Source organism: Zosterops lateralis, assembly GCF_965231275.1.
Source record: "Zosterops lateralis genome assembly, chromosome: 5".
Taxonomy (NCBI): Eukaryota; Metazoa; Chordata; class Aves; order Passeriformes; family Zosteropidae; genus Zosterops; species Zosterops lateralis.
The window spans coordinates 68230444-68245807 of NC_139766.1; the positions used below are offsets into that span (position 1 = coordinate 68230444).

The 15364-nt window shown below is 38.6% G+C and overlaps 1 long non-coding RNA gene across 2 annotated transcripts in view; it reads right to left on the reverse strand.

Annotated features, from left to right (window-relative positions):
* LOC310909603 overlaps positions 1–15364 on the reverse strand; it is a 37491-nt gene that overhangs the window by 19480 nt on the left and 2647 nt on the right. For both annotated transcript variants that reach the window (XR_014590115.1, XR_014590116.1), the window contains exon 2: positions 14281–14414. This is a non-coding gene — a long non-coding RNA (uncharacterized lncRNA). The remainder of the gene's footprint in view (positions 1–14280; positions 14415–15364) is intronic.

The window sequence follows — 15364 nt, forward strand, 5'->3', positions numbered from 1 at the left end:
CCTTAAAAAGATGTTGTACCAGGCAAACTCAGAAGCAGAATGGGTTGGGAATTTTTCAGGGCAAGTTTTTCCACTGAAGGATAACAATTTGTTGAAACTGAAACTTTACAGCTTTCACTGCAACAGTCTGACAAGACTTTAAGCAAAAACCATTTCTCAGGTCCAGGATGGAATTTCTGTTAGAAACAAAAGCATGAAAACAAGAGTAGATCAGAGTGCAGATTTTTGGGATAGGAAGTTGCTGTAGTTGGGCTCCAAACCCTGCTCGGCTTGATTTGGCTTCTCTATTGGGACACGCTCCATCCACCAAGATGCCAGAGGTGTGTGCCCACTTCACAGGCTACTGATGGCTATGGATCAGTCTCACTCTCTCTTGAGTGATTTTTCATTAAAACAGCTGAAAGTTTTCAACATCATTTCAAAGTGAATAAAGAGGAATAAAGGTCATAATTGAAAAAGTGAACTTCTGTGAGACAGGGAAATATTTTCTAGCTAGTTCTATATGGGTCTCATATGATTTGTTTCAGTGTTTGAGACAAATTCTCCAGCAAATTTCCCAGTCTGACACATATACCTTTTTTAGGCTTTAAGAACAACTTAGTGGGCAGCAGAGCAATAAAGGTCAGATGCAGAACAGTAGAGGTACACAAATACAGTAAATCCCTCTGTGGAATAAAAGAAACCGTAGGTTGAAGAGTCACTGGGAGAACAAAGATGGATAGTAATCTCATTTAAAACTTCTCCCTCCGTGAAAGTTTCTGTATGAGTACTGATCCATCAATAACCCATTTCACAACCAAAAGCACTCAGGGTGCTTTCCCAGGCCCCACAGATCTCCTTATTTTCCATCAAGACAAAGCACCAACACCGTGAGTTCACTCCAGTGAAACTGCTCTGTACCAACAGTCAGATATCAGCAGTCACATGGCTTTGGATAATTCATGCTCAGTTTTTCAGCTAAAGAACAATGATTCATGTCTTAAAATATATAACAAACATATTTTAAACTCTCTAAGACAGATACATAGCCCCACACATTTGTAAAATACATGTATTTTCTAATTTGTCATCATAAATACGATTAAAATCCAGTCGTTGTTCTGTTTGAATGTTGCTTATATATAAAAAATATTCTGACTTTCTTTTTGCTTATATATAAAAAACTATTGACTGTATATTTTTATAGATATAAAAAATATTCTGACTTTTTTTTTGTTTATATATATAAAACTATTCTGACATTAACAGCTTTCAGCTGTTAATGGTGACCAACTAAAAACTGGCCACATTGATGGTTTCTAGCACATAACCTTAACAGGAGTCTGAGAGTGATTAGATCTCAGACTTTTGATACCCAAATTCATACCAGAAGTGCCCCACCTTTCTATTATTATTTACACAGATTTGATTTGGTTTTGCTGCTTTGCAACATAACAAACATGGAAACAGCTTCCCTGTTATTCTGTATTTCTCCCTTATTTTGCATTGCATGGGTTTCAACTCCTAGCTTATCCTGCAAGATTTAAATGGTGAGAGCAGGTCCTCTTGAGTGAAAGCAGAGGGATGTGAGCTCCAAGAAAACAGAGACCACACCCTGTACCTGACACCCGGCCTCGGGCAGCGGTCAGAGGAGGAGGCACCAGCAGATGGGGCCTCACAACAGCTCCTGTGTCACCTCCTGGGGTTTCCTGAGAACCACACACTGGCTCAGCCCCAGCAGAAACGGCTTCCTCTGCACAGCTCCCTGCACACTGCTCACAGCACTCAGTGTGTCCCTGAAAGCCAGCAGCAGATAATTTCAGTTTTCATCATTATCAATTTCCAAAGTACCAATTCACCTAATTTTAAAAATACTTTTATTAAAAAAACCCCAAAAAACAACAAAAAACACAAAAACAAACAAACAAACAAACCCACCAAAAAACCCCACACCAAAACAAAACGTTAATCACAGGGAAAGCTTACAAACAGCAAAGCTCTTTTACAAGAAATCCTTCAGAGAATATGACTAATGCACCTCTACTTTTTAAATACAATAAAACATTGAGTCAAGGCCAACTCATACTCTTACTCTGATTTGTTTCTTTTATTGTTTTGTCCTTACAACCTTTCAACTATGTTCTGTATGGAAAAAAAAATCAACTTAGTTTCTGAACACAAGTAAAAGTCCTTTCACTTCTACTTAGAATTCAGGATTCTCACAAGTGCTGCAGTGCAAGAGGCCCCACACAATCCTTTTATCTACAGTAGAAAAGGAAATGCTTTTCACTTTCAGGGCACTGCATAGTAGGTCTGGAGTTTTCCCAAATACAGTGATCTTGAACTTACTGTTTGTTGGTTAGGTTTGGTTTTTTCCCACCTCTGCTTCTACTGATTTGCAGAGAATGTCCAGGCACACAGAGATTTAAAATAAACACTTGCATCTTTGTGTGCAAATCCTACACATGGAAAACAGGAAAACTACTACTAATTGTCCAATTAACAAAGACATGCTGGAGTTGGGTATTATTACAGAACACCAAGAATAAGAAACTCTATATACAGCACAAACTTCAGATAATATTAGTATTGGAGTTCTCAAAGAGTAAACACAACTCCTTTTTTAACATTGGCTAAGCTACACTGGTTGATATTCCTCCTATCAGCTGTTTGGCAAACACACAAAAAATTACTATTATTTCTTTTCACCTATGTAATTTCCAGATTAAATATTAAATTAGGTGGCTCAAATAATTTTAAGTTTCCCATAAATAATAATCCTTATGGATAAAATGAGTGAGAAAATGAACATGTGTACATTTGTAGTTATTAATAATGCTTCTGCTAATATTTCTGCTAAATATTAGTGCTTCATGCTTTACATCAGAAATTTCTCTCCCACAGATCTTGGTTGCACTCTCTGTTTTTTCCTTGGGCATTTAAGTGGAACCTTTTGACATTTTTGTTTAGCCCCACATAGGTAAGGGTTCCAGAGGCAGTGATGATACTGCTGGATGGGACACATCAGAAAATACACAACGTGTCAGAAAATATCCCCAAGTTTTTCTGAATGTAGAATCTAAATGTATAGTTTTTCATAGATACTAGAGAAATAACCACTTGTAAAATTTTACATGGATATAGAAACCAGCATTAGGGAAAAATCATTTAGCCACATGGCAATGCAGGAGCTAATTGGAATAAAGAAAATTACTTTTGGAATGGAGAGATGCTCTGGAGATGAGTATGTTTTTTTTCAGAACTACATGTCATCCTTCCTACTATTATTAAGCCGAAGTGCATTATTTTATCACCAATTCCATTGGGGGGAAAAAAATGAGCCAAAATCAGGAGACAGATGTATAAGGTAAGTGTTCCAAAGCTGTACATCAAAATGAAGAAATTCATCAATGCAAATCAGTTCTTGGTTTCTGTGAGATCAGGACTGGCACCAGATTATTCAGAAGGAGGCACCAAGTTCTGCAAAATGCAGCAGTGAAATTTCACTCTCATTTACTCAGGAAGATTAAAGCAGAGTCAGCAACATGCCCAGGCACGGGGGAGGCAGTGTCATAGCCAGAATGACAACATGGGAGCCTCTGAACCACAGTCCTGCTGAAGGTCATCATTTTATGAGGTAATCCTACAAAAACCCATCAGGACTGGGCAGAAAGGAATAAATTAATGTACAGTCATCTAGGAGAACAAGAGAAATTAAGACTCTATAACCCAGCTAAAAAACCAAGAGAGGGAAAAACCTGAATTACCACAAGCATGGATTTACTACAGAGCACAGGGGGAACCCCTATGTTCTACCTATGAATCACATTCGTTAATAATGAAATTATAACCCAAACCACAAGAGGTATTCTGTATCCTAATTTTTTTGTTTGTTAAAAATATAGGCTACAGAATTGCTATTGTTTCTCATGGTATAAGAGAAATCTGTCTCAATCACAGAGGCTTTGCAATTAAAATCGTATTTGAAATTAAATTAAAACTGTAAGATACCAGGAGATCAGCGTTGGAAGATAAGATTTGCAATAATAAGTATTTGAAATTAAGGAAAATTTTAGATAGATGTTTAAGTCAAGGAACATAGAATCACAGAATGTTTTGGGTTGGAAGGCACCTTAAAGATCACCTAGTTTCAACCCCCTTGCCATAAGCAGAGACACCTTCCGCAACACCACGCTGCTCAAAGGATAATAGATGTGGAAAAAACCAAACAAAAATCCAAAATAACCTTCCCTTGTACTACAGCTACCTTCATTACACACCACCCATATGCATATTCACTTCCTTGAGAGTCTCCTGAAATGACAGCCATTGAATAGCGTGAGATAAACCATGGTCTCTTATTTCACAGACAAATGCACTCAATTTTAAGTGCTGAAAGATTCAAGCTGAGAAACTCCAGCTGAAATCTGATCCAAATTTCCACCATGTGCCATTTCTACATTTCCTCTACCCTGTGCTTTATCAACTAGGATTTCTCAACATAACTGGGTTCTTCCATGAATCTGGCAACACAGCCCAAGGTTAGGTTTGAAGAGGGGAAAGGCAGGGAACTCTTCTGAAATTTTTAAGCCTCAATCAGTGTTTTCTAAGGAGTGACATTTTTTTGTTTGGGAGTAAGCGCAAACAAGCAAACAATCTACCACAAACTTTTGTACTGATGCCACAACATGCCTCAGGAAAATCTGTACATCTCTTACTCCTCTGTTTTTCACAGCCAGTTGAGTCTTTATCCACATAAATCCAAATGACAATTGTTCCAACGTGACCTTTGATCACTTCCAGTCACTTCTGATGTTTTTGGCAGAGAGCACAGTAACAATTTTGCTATTACACCTCCAAAAACAGAAGAGAAGAGGTGTAGTAGGACTCAATAGAACCCAGTGGGCCCATTTTCATACCTCCTAAATAAACAGGATTTAAAGAGTCAGAGATTCCTCATCATGCTTAGACGTTGGCATCCTAAGAAGTGCTATCTTCCCAAAAACTCCTACCTTTTATCCATTAGATATTCTTCTTGCCTCTACTTCTTTGTTTTAGGAAACAGTTGGTCAGTTAATTCAGTGGTAAATGTTCTCATTTTTTAAAATTGTTACTATTGTTAAGAGATTTTAATGTCTAATATTATCAGTTGATACAATCTCCCCTTTACAAAGGGTATAATGACTTGCCTCTGCCATCAGGGGAAGTAATTTTAAGCCATAAAATGTTTTACCAACTAAAAATTAAAAAAAAAAATCTCACCAGAAAGAGAAAAAAGATCACCAAAACCACATATAATTCTATTAATAAAGTTTCAATTTTCACATACTTATGCTAACAATGGCTAATTCTTATATTCCATAATGAATTACTCCATTTTGACAGGATCACAAAGAATCATCAGCATTAAATCTCTTTAAAACAGCATGATTCAAAATCTGATGGAAACTTCATACCAAAATGCAAAAAAAAAAAAAGAAATAAAAATCATATTACATCAAAACAATCAGAAAATCCTTTGAATAGGAGATGTTTCACAGCAATAATGTTTCATTTCCTTCTGGAAATATTAAGAGCTTTGCCTGGGGCACTCAAAAGCTGATCAAAGCCTCATATTTTGCATGGAAAGTTAATTACCAGAAAAGGCTTCTGGAAAGCAGGGATTAGGAACCAGTGACAAACATCTGGTACTTTATTTCAATATCTGGCTCAAATCTTTACACCTCAACTTAGAAACAAATGGCTTGTGTCATATTGGTCATTAAAGGCTGAAAAAAGAAGAACGTTTTGCAATAACAAGTAATTATATAATTTTAGCATAAATATAAAAGCAGTTTCCTAGAATCAAAAGAATAACCAAATTGTATGTTCACTTGTCTTTTGGTAGCCTAAATCTGAAAAAAAATACACTGAAAAGTCCTTTTATCATTATTGTGATAATGCATAGTAACACTTCCATGTATTGAGCATCTAAAGGTGTAGGAAATCCTCTATGGAAAACCCTCAAATGTCCAAGACATTTATTTGCATTTGAGGAGACTGAGGGAACACCTCACTGGGGTCTTCAGCACCCTCACAAGGGACAGTGGAGGGGCAGGTGCTGACCCCATCACTCTCATGAGCAGGGACAGGACTCAAGGAAATGGCATGAAGTGAACCAGGGAGGTTTAGCTTGGATATCAGGAGTTTCTCCCCCAGAGGGTGGCTGGGCATTGGCACAGGCTCCCCAGGGAAGTGGTCACAGCACCAAGCCTCACAGAGCTCAAGAAGTGTTTGGACAACACTCTCAGGTACATGGCATGACTCTTGGGAATGCCCTGTGCAGGGCCAGGAGTTAGAATTGATCCTGATACATCCCTTGCAACTGACGATACTCCACGATTCTGTGATATTCATGTGACATTCACCTGCATCAGATTGAAATCCTTCACTTTTCCCTTGACCACAGGTGGAAGGCAGATTTATGTTATCTGTTTTCACATGGGTTTCTGTTGGTCCATCCCATTCTCTTCTCCTACCCTTGTCTCTCCCCTTCCAGAAAGCAACACCTTAGCATTTGGATGCAAATGGCCAGCAGCATAATTAGGTGTTTACAGCAGAATAAACCATCAGTTTCATACTTGGTTCCACAGTTGGTGTTGTCTGTAGTTAAAAAGGGAACTTCTCACCGATCACACATTTATTTGCTGGTCCCACTCTACCCCCTGGAAGTCATCCTCTCTCATGTGCTTTACTTCTGATATGCCAAATCCAAAAGCAGCTTTTCTTAAAAATCAAATAGGCACAAAGTGACACTTTCAGGGACTTCTTGGCTCCTGTTCACTGATATCAAACCCTTTATATCACCAAAAATTTTTAAATGGGATCTGCTAAGCGCGGGGGGACCAAATGCTTACTCTCTCATGCACTTCATTATGGAATATATGACTGAAGTTGCTGTGATGCTCTTGCCACCAACAAATCACTGTCAATCTTTCCTTCAGCGAGACATGGAAAATGAAAAGTACACTAATCTGAAGAATGGTGGGAAGACCAATACCCCAGCAAATTTCTCCATCGCTTTTGCTTCCACTGCCAAATTTGTCATGAACAAAGTCCAGAGATCAAGTGAGAACTCAGCACTAAAATTTCAACCTCGCTTTCCACAGTAGGTTCTACTGACCTTCATATCTGGCTATTGAAGCAGCAAATCACCCAACACACCTTGTAATTGTGTAATTTAAACTTGTACTCTGTGGTTTAATAGATTTCTTCTATTCTGTTAATACTGCAGAAACCAAGGAGGAGTAATAAACGCTAATCAGATCACTGTGGTCCCTTATGAAACCTCTAACTACATGATCCAAGTTTCTATTTCCTGCATTTTTTAATACTAGTGAGCTAAAGTAAATGGCAATAGATATGATGAGGTCACAGACCAAATGGTTTTATGGTATTTGGATACATTAGCCCACTTTTCTCAGAGTATATTCCATTACTTCAGAACAGCAAGTGTGAAAATCAGTCATATTCTTTCTGCTACTGTGCTGTTCAGTCTCGCCTTGCTGCAAACTGCCTCCAGAGCTGCAGAAAAGTAAAAGCATCTTTCCAAATTCCAAGAAACCTTGATGGGCAAGACTTCACATCTTAATCCTGCTGAACACAAGTCTTCTAGGAATTATTACTACCCATAATTGCTCAGTGGTGTGTTCAACATAATGTGACAGCAGCTTCTGTCCTTCTGTATATATATAGTGAACTGACAGGATTTCACTGGTCATGGCTGAGCATTATTATAATGTGACCAAAAATAACAGTGCATGCATTCACTTAGACAGGAAACATGTTCTAGGTATGAAGTATTTCACACCTCTTGCAATTTTGCCACCCAAGAAGTGTCCACTGGTTTGAAATTTAATACCCTGCCTCCTAACTGGCTGAGTACTGCAGAAACTTACCCTCCCCATTCCAACACAACCTTGGAAAAACTCGCTTCTACCAAGATCGATGGATTTTCCCAGAACCTTTCATGACACTCTTTAGGCACCAAAGGGAAGAACCACACCGCTGTGATGTCTGATTTCTCCACTGAGGCTGAGAGCTGGGTGGGAGCTGACACAGGTGCTACACCCCAATCGTCCAGATCAGAGGTGAGGTAGAACACCCATCTCCTCTGCAGCCCACACCAAGTGCATTTCCTTTCTGAGAAAACCAAGCTGCAGGGGGAGGGTGACGCACACACAGGGCTCGCTCGGCTACGGGGTCATGACGTGGCTGGGGCAGACATGCAGTGCCAGGGCCAAGCACTTTCTAAAATCACCACAGGATTTGAATTATGAAATATGCTCTTAACATGCTGCATAGATTTCATTATGTCTCACATGTATTACTGCGTGAGACCTTGGGCAGGGTAGAAATTTAGCTCTGATCCTTGTATTGATGTTCTTGTGCCAAACTGACTGAACGCAATTTTTCTATACGTGAAACACTCGTGTTGACTGGTTTGGAAGACTAGACTTTGAACTAGAGATACGGAACTGCTCTGCCTAATAGCAACAGATGTAAACTCCTTAAAACTGTCATTTTTAGTAGTAAACAAAGCATTACAGACACATAAGAAATTCAGCCTGTCTACTACAGCATTTGCACTAGGACCAAAGAGGACTCTCCTCCATTTATGTCAATAAAATTATTTTCAACATGACTAGAAGGGAAAGAACCAGGAACACTCCTTAGCTCTGAATCCCACTGACACAAAGTTTTCCTAGAAAAAGATATTTTTTTCTCCAGCTTTACGTTCAAATTCACATCATGCCAGGTCACTAGTACAGAAATTTGCCCTTGCAATCACTGATAAATTTGCATTTGTATTCATTATTTCCGTAGGGTATCCCTTAAAACTCTCACTAAAAAATAAAGCAAATAGCAATTTCTAATTGTTTGTGGTGAAGAAGGGGAAGGGGTGCAGTCTCCTCATTTCCAAAGAACAGCAGAGCTTCACAGGGCTCAAGCAAGGGCAACAAACACAATCAAATCTCTGTTGTTTTGTTCAGCAAACAAAAAAAGAGGCAATTCTTGTGGACAAAGTTCCATCTAATTTTGAGTGTCACAGCCCAGGTAAACAGGAAGACTCACTGCCCTCTTCCAGTACCAGGGCCAAAAGATAAAACCATCAAATAAACCCAGGATCAAAACATGCAGAGCCACAGTAGGCTGATGTGTGGAACCTGCCAAACATTTGTGCTGTGGGTCCTAAGAGTGGCTCAAGGAGGTACAGGAATATCACACTGGCCTTGGGCACCACAGTGGGAAAAACAAATCAGTGTGGGCAAGCCCCTGTTGTTCCCCAGTAAATTCCATACAACCAGCCTGAAGCAAGCAGGAAAAGTGAGCGAAGAGAAAATGGTGTCAAGGGAACTTTGAGAGAATGGGAACAAGGTCATGACAATGCCTGTGCAAAATTGGGAGCCAGCCAGCACTGAGGGGGTACCTCAACACCTTTAGTCCCTATCTAGTGACAAATCTAGGCCATCAGCTTAGCATCTGCACTATTACAGCTTTCAGCAAGGCAAGACATTTTTCTTTGTTTGTGGGCTGGTCACATCCTGTATGGTCATAACCTGACACTGGCCTTTTAACCCAGAAGGGCATTTTCAACTTGAAATTTATCATACATTTCTTAATTCCAGACTCTGAGAATAGTTTGGCAACAGCCTGGCTTGTCAGTGTATGCACCAGCCTCTTTTCCACTGCAAAACAATAATATTGAAAATCAGAAATGTTTTGCCTTTGGGTTTTCTCTTCACTTCTCATCCCAAAATGAAAACAAGCATTCTTCTAATTTGAGCTACCCAGAGTAATTGACAGACCTCAGTTTCCTTCCAGCCGTAACAAAGCACTTTTTCTTATTAAGTTGACCAGGATGCTCTGATTTGATTTCCTCTTTCCAGGACACCTCCATTTTGCTTTCCCTCAGAGATTTGTGCCTCATCAGCAGTGCATTTGTCTTGGTCTCTACAGTTCTGCAAATAAAGAGAAGTGTGAACCAAAACTAGCAGAGGTTAACACCCGTATTATTTTGTGGGTACACCAAGAACACTTTTAGCAGGTTTGGTGCATATTGTACTAAGAGGGAGCTGGTAACTAAAGTTTTGGCAACACCTCACTGTGGAGGCAGCCTTAAAGAATCCATCTGGATGTAAAAGGAAAACATGAGTAAACAGGACTAATCATCCTTGTAAATATATGCTGGACCTCCTGATGATAGACTATTCCTAGACAAAAAGAAGCCAACCAAGTTCACCCAGAAATCTTGCAACAATTAAACTACTTCCTCTGTAAAGTCAGCACACTAGCTTAACGTGCATTACACCCAGCCCTAATCCTCATCCTTTATTGATCAACCTTCCCAACTTTGCATTCAGCCATAACTCTCAGTAATGTAATTCATCTTCTCATTCAGATTGGCAATCACACCAAATTTAACCAGAAAACAAAAACACCGACTCCAAAGTTCATAACCTTTGTACAATTACTTCCTGAAAAGCAGACTATAGTGACAGGGAACACCAGGGCTCCCCATAACCTAACTAAATCCACACCTATTCAACAATTACAGACAAGATTTTTAAAAAGATGAAACTCGTGTGTCACACAGCTCCTAAGGACAGATAAAAGTTACTTTCCCCAAGGACAGGCTCATTTATAACCAGAACATTTTTTATTTTTAAAGTATTCCCTCTTAATGTTGGTCCTTTCAATGGAAGATTACATCAGACACTGGCTTTGTGAAGAGATTCCCAATTGTCAACTATTTCCAGGTCCATTTTAATCAAGCCTCCAAAACCAAAATCTTTCTTTAAAAAAATCCCCACTGACATTCTTGCAGGAAAAAATCACTCTAACAATTACTCACTTTGAGGTTGGGTTTTTTTGGCACTTGCTCCTGAAATGGGGTCACTGATCAGGGACAATATTCAACTAGTTTAAATCCATTATTAATTCCTACATTTAAATACTAATACATTAGGGAATCCACTGTGTTTATCTGGAAACTATTCTACTTGCAGCATCTATTAAAGAGATGAGAAAGACCAAGAAAAGACTGAAGAAGAAAAGTGGTAAATGTCTCCTGTTGATGACTTAAAATTAAATGAAAAACATCTATCACTTTATTCACTGTCACTTTATTAAAATCTTCAACATTTTTTCACGTCTCTCTACTGAGCAGAATAAGAATATTAAAGGTTTATTTTCTAGAGGTTATTTCTTAAAATGCTGAGATCAGCAAGCAGAAACCAACCTCTGTTCCCCCAAAGTCTCTGAAACACAGCTAGAAAGTGTAAATCAACAGACCATGACCAAAAATTGGTTATCACTTTCATTACACATATGAACTCTGCTTTGGTTCCTGTGACTCCACTGACACTAACCATGTACTGTAATAGGAGTCTGAAAAAAAAACCTTGCACATGAACTAAAGTACAAAGCAAGACATTCACTTCAGCTGAATACTACTTTGTTTTGGGGATGGAGACAGGAGGCAAACACCTTGATCAACAAGATGCCAAATGCTTCAATGAAACCACAACCTGTCCCCAAAATTCACAAGTCAGCAGGTTTGCAAGGACAGAAAACTAAAAAAGAAGAAACAAAACAAGGAAAGAAAGAAAGATGCAAGGTTTCAGATTAGAAAGACAAGTCTAAACTGAGAAGAGTCAGACCCTATGTAAAAAGTTTTCCAGACTTTGAAGTTGTACAGATTAGAGGTTTAGTCAGTGTATGTCATTTACTTTTAGTCACTTTCTAAAAGAGAAAACCAGCCTTTATTCTTTAAATTAGGCATAAGTACTACCAAATGTATAAACAATCCACTAAAACAATAATCTTCTCCCTTTCCAAATCCCTGACCCACAAACACCATTTCCCTTTAAAATATGTAGTTTAGTGCTAATTAATATTCCTTGAAATTTTAGGCAAGGCATTTAAAGTGTTTCTTAGAAGCTGTTTAGGCAGGGTGCATTTTCTTATATCACTGTTTTAGTGTAACAATATGAAATTTGGAGATAAAATGAGATATAAATCAACCAACCTTTCATAACAGCCCATTAAAACCAAATAAAAAAAAAACACCACATGACATGATCACTGGTACCTGGTCCCAACACTTTTTAAAGGCAGTATTTTTCCAGTTCTGCATTTGTAGCAACTACTTTATCCTCTGTGATTCCAGGGCCAATTCAAAAGAGCAACATCATTTCCTGTTAAAATGCAATCAACTCTGGCAAAGTGAAGCTGGGAGGATGAAATCAATGAATAAAACCCCCAAGTAATTCCTTGCCCAGTAATAAATACAAACACAGACTGAGCATGATAACTTAAATCTGACCAACACACCAAGTTGTGTGCTAACATTTACTGACGGTTTGCTGGTTCTCAGCTCATCAATACATTCCAAGCCATCTCTTCCCTCACCTGGCACATCCAATACAAATGGTCAAAACAAGATCTGTTGTTTTCTCCAGCTGGACCACAAATCCTGCAGCACAGTACTAAGCAGAAATGAATCACTCAAACTCCTGTGCACCATTTATTAAATGCTGCATATTAAGATTCTACTCTCCTGCCTGGTTGTGCAAGCCTCTTTGAAAAGAATGAAGAGCTAAAGAGCTGATTCCAGTTACATCTAGACTAAAACTAGAGTTACAGTTTTGTGCACGATTTTGTACAGACCTGGCTGAAAACTTGCTGAAAAGTTCCGACAGAATGCTCAGGCTTTTTTTCTAGGTTCTCCAAGACTTGAAAAAGAAAACAGTAGGAAGCTGCAGAAAAGTTGACAACCCAGTGCTCAGCAGCTCACCTCATTACAAAATGGTTACTATCAAGAAAAAATACAAGATACAAGTACAAGGTGCCAGAAAAAGTTTGAAACTGCACAAATATTACAGTATTGCAAGCTCCAATAGCTACCAGGACTCGTTTATGACCAGAGACACGAGATATTTGTACTTCTTTTAAAACCAGGAAATTAAGATGTTCTCTAGAGCTGGGATTGTACTGCTAATTAGCACTGAGTTAATGATTAAGGGACTGGCACACACTAATAAAAAGAATGATAGTAATGGCTGTGTTTAATCCAAGCCAAAGCATATTCTAACCAACTTCCAGCAGATCCATATCCCCTCTGATTGCAGGATCAGAACAGGTAACGTGGTTTTCCATAATGCAGTGGTGGGTGAAATAGTTACCCACCCAGTCCTGCACATCCTAAATGCTACAGAACTTCCAACAACAGCAGGGTGCAAACCAGAATTTATTCCACACAGCTTCAGCAGCTGAATTCACTGAGCAGAAGAACTGTGCTTCACACACTGTCAGAACTTGTTGGTTCTGTTGACATAGTATCAGAATGTTGGGCAGCAGGTATTTGGATCAGAACTACACTCAAAATGAAGGAAACCATGACTTTTAAACACTTCACATCCCAAAGCAGTCAGCCAACAGACACATGAAGCAGAAAAGAAAAACAATTTAGCAAAACTATCTATGCCAGAGTTCAATGTCAAATGACAGCCTACTGTCAACTTCAGTGCTCTGATACACACCACAAGATGCAGTGGGCTAGGTATCAGCAAAAAAATCTGTAAACATTTTACAGTGGTGCATTTTCATTCCAAGCAGCAGAAAAGTGAAAGTTGCACACAGTGAAAAAAGAGTAGCATTAAGATAAGGAGCAATAGAAGGAATAGTTTATCATCCCCAAACAAGGGATTCTGCTGGAATTTTTACATAAATGTTTCAAATGTGATGCTATAAAGACTGATCAAGGCACCTAAGCTTACAATGCCTTTGTGAAAGATGACAGGTAAAAAAAAACACCTTCAGACAGGAAGCCAACTTTCTTCCTGTTGTTTTATCAACAATTACTAAGATTAGAAGTCTTCTTTCTTCTTCACTAAAGTAATGATTAAATGACACACCTTTAGGACAACATTTTGTATGACAGGAGTATATTCTGTGACCTATTCTATGGGGGAGTAGGACAGCATAGGGAAAAAATGCTTCATGTAGGAAAGCACAAAGAGAAGCTGCCAGAATCAAATGCGAGCCCTTCTTACAAGTAGTGAATATAGGTAAAATCCCTCTTGATAAAAGTTCCAAAATGTCATCATGGGAAGAAAATCAAAAGTAATGATTCTTGCCAGACAGGTAAGAACATATGAAAAAATGTGTAATATAACTCTTCTTCGGGACGCCCCCATAATTTTCCCCCCCCCCAGAAAGGAGAGTATAAATACACTAAACAGCTTAATGACAACTTACCAGCTCTCACCATCCATCGCAACTCTAATACTGGCATCCAGAGAACACTGACATGATGTGCAAAGTCATCATCTTTGGCTCTATTGCAGCAGCAATTCTCCTGACTGCAGCTTATGGAGTACCTGTTGAGAAGACTAAAATAGAGGCACTTCTTAGAGCTTCACTTTCTGATTTAGACCTCCTGAAAGGCATTGACAATGTAAGTGGTGATTTTCTTCTATCTGAATATTCATTTGTATTTGGTTTTTTCTATGTAATTTTTTTAAATTAACTTTTCCCTATTCTTCTCTACAGAATTCCCTTGACTTTTACACACCGAATGACAAATGGGTGAGTCTGAATTCTTTGTTCAGTTTTAATTAAATTTAAGGAGTGCAATTTCTCTAAGAACCTTTTGCTTTTTATTACTTAAGCATTAAAAGGCTGACATGCAGTACTATCTCATTGCCTCTATGCAGTAACACAAAATTAATACTTTGTATTCTTGCTGCTTAAAACATGCTTGAATTCACAGGGAAAAAAGTGGTTCATGAACAATTTAAAGATGGTATAAGATTTGCAGGAGGCAATACTGTTAACTCTAACACAGGAACAATTTTAAGAATGAAAGAAAGAGTTAGAAACAGATGTTTGTAGAACATCCAGATTTAGAAACAGACTAAAGGAGTATTCACATGGAATCACCCACATTTTATCTCAACTGGAGGCAGAGCCAGTGGTTGGTTCTGATTAAGATGTAAGTTTTCTGTATTCCATCAATGATGAAACTCAGTTATGCTTTACTTAATTCTCTTCACGAATAAGACTTAACCAAGCCCTTCTGGATACATAAGATGTAAATCCTGTTGTATGGCATGAAGTTAATACCTGAGACTTATTCCCACAAGAATATCATCATTGTAGTCACCTCTCTCTGAAACACAAGCACATCAGCGTGCAGAGTGTTCCCAATACAGCTCTACTGCAGACAGGCTGCTGATTCGTACTACCTTTCATTCAGTATGCAAAGAGACCAATAAACAAGAGCGTGAATTATTTAGCACTGGAAGTAGTTAAAAGCTTTACACAAGTTATGTATTAGCTG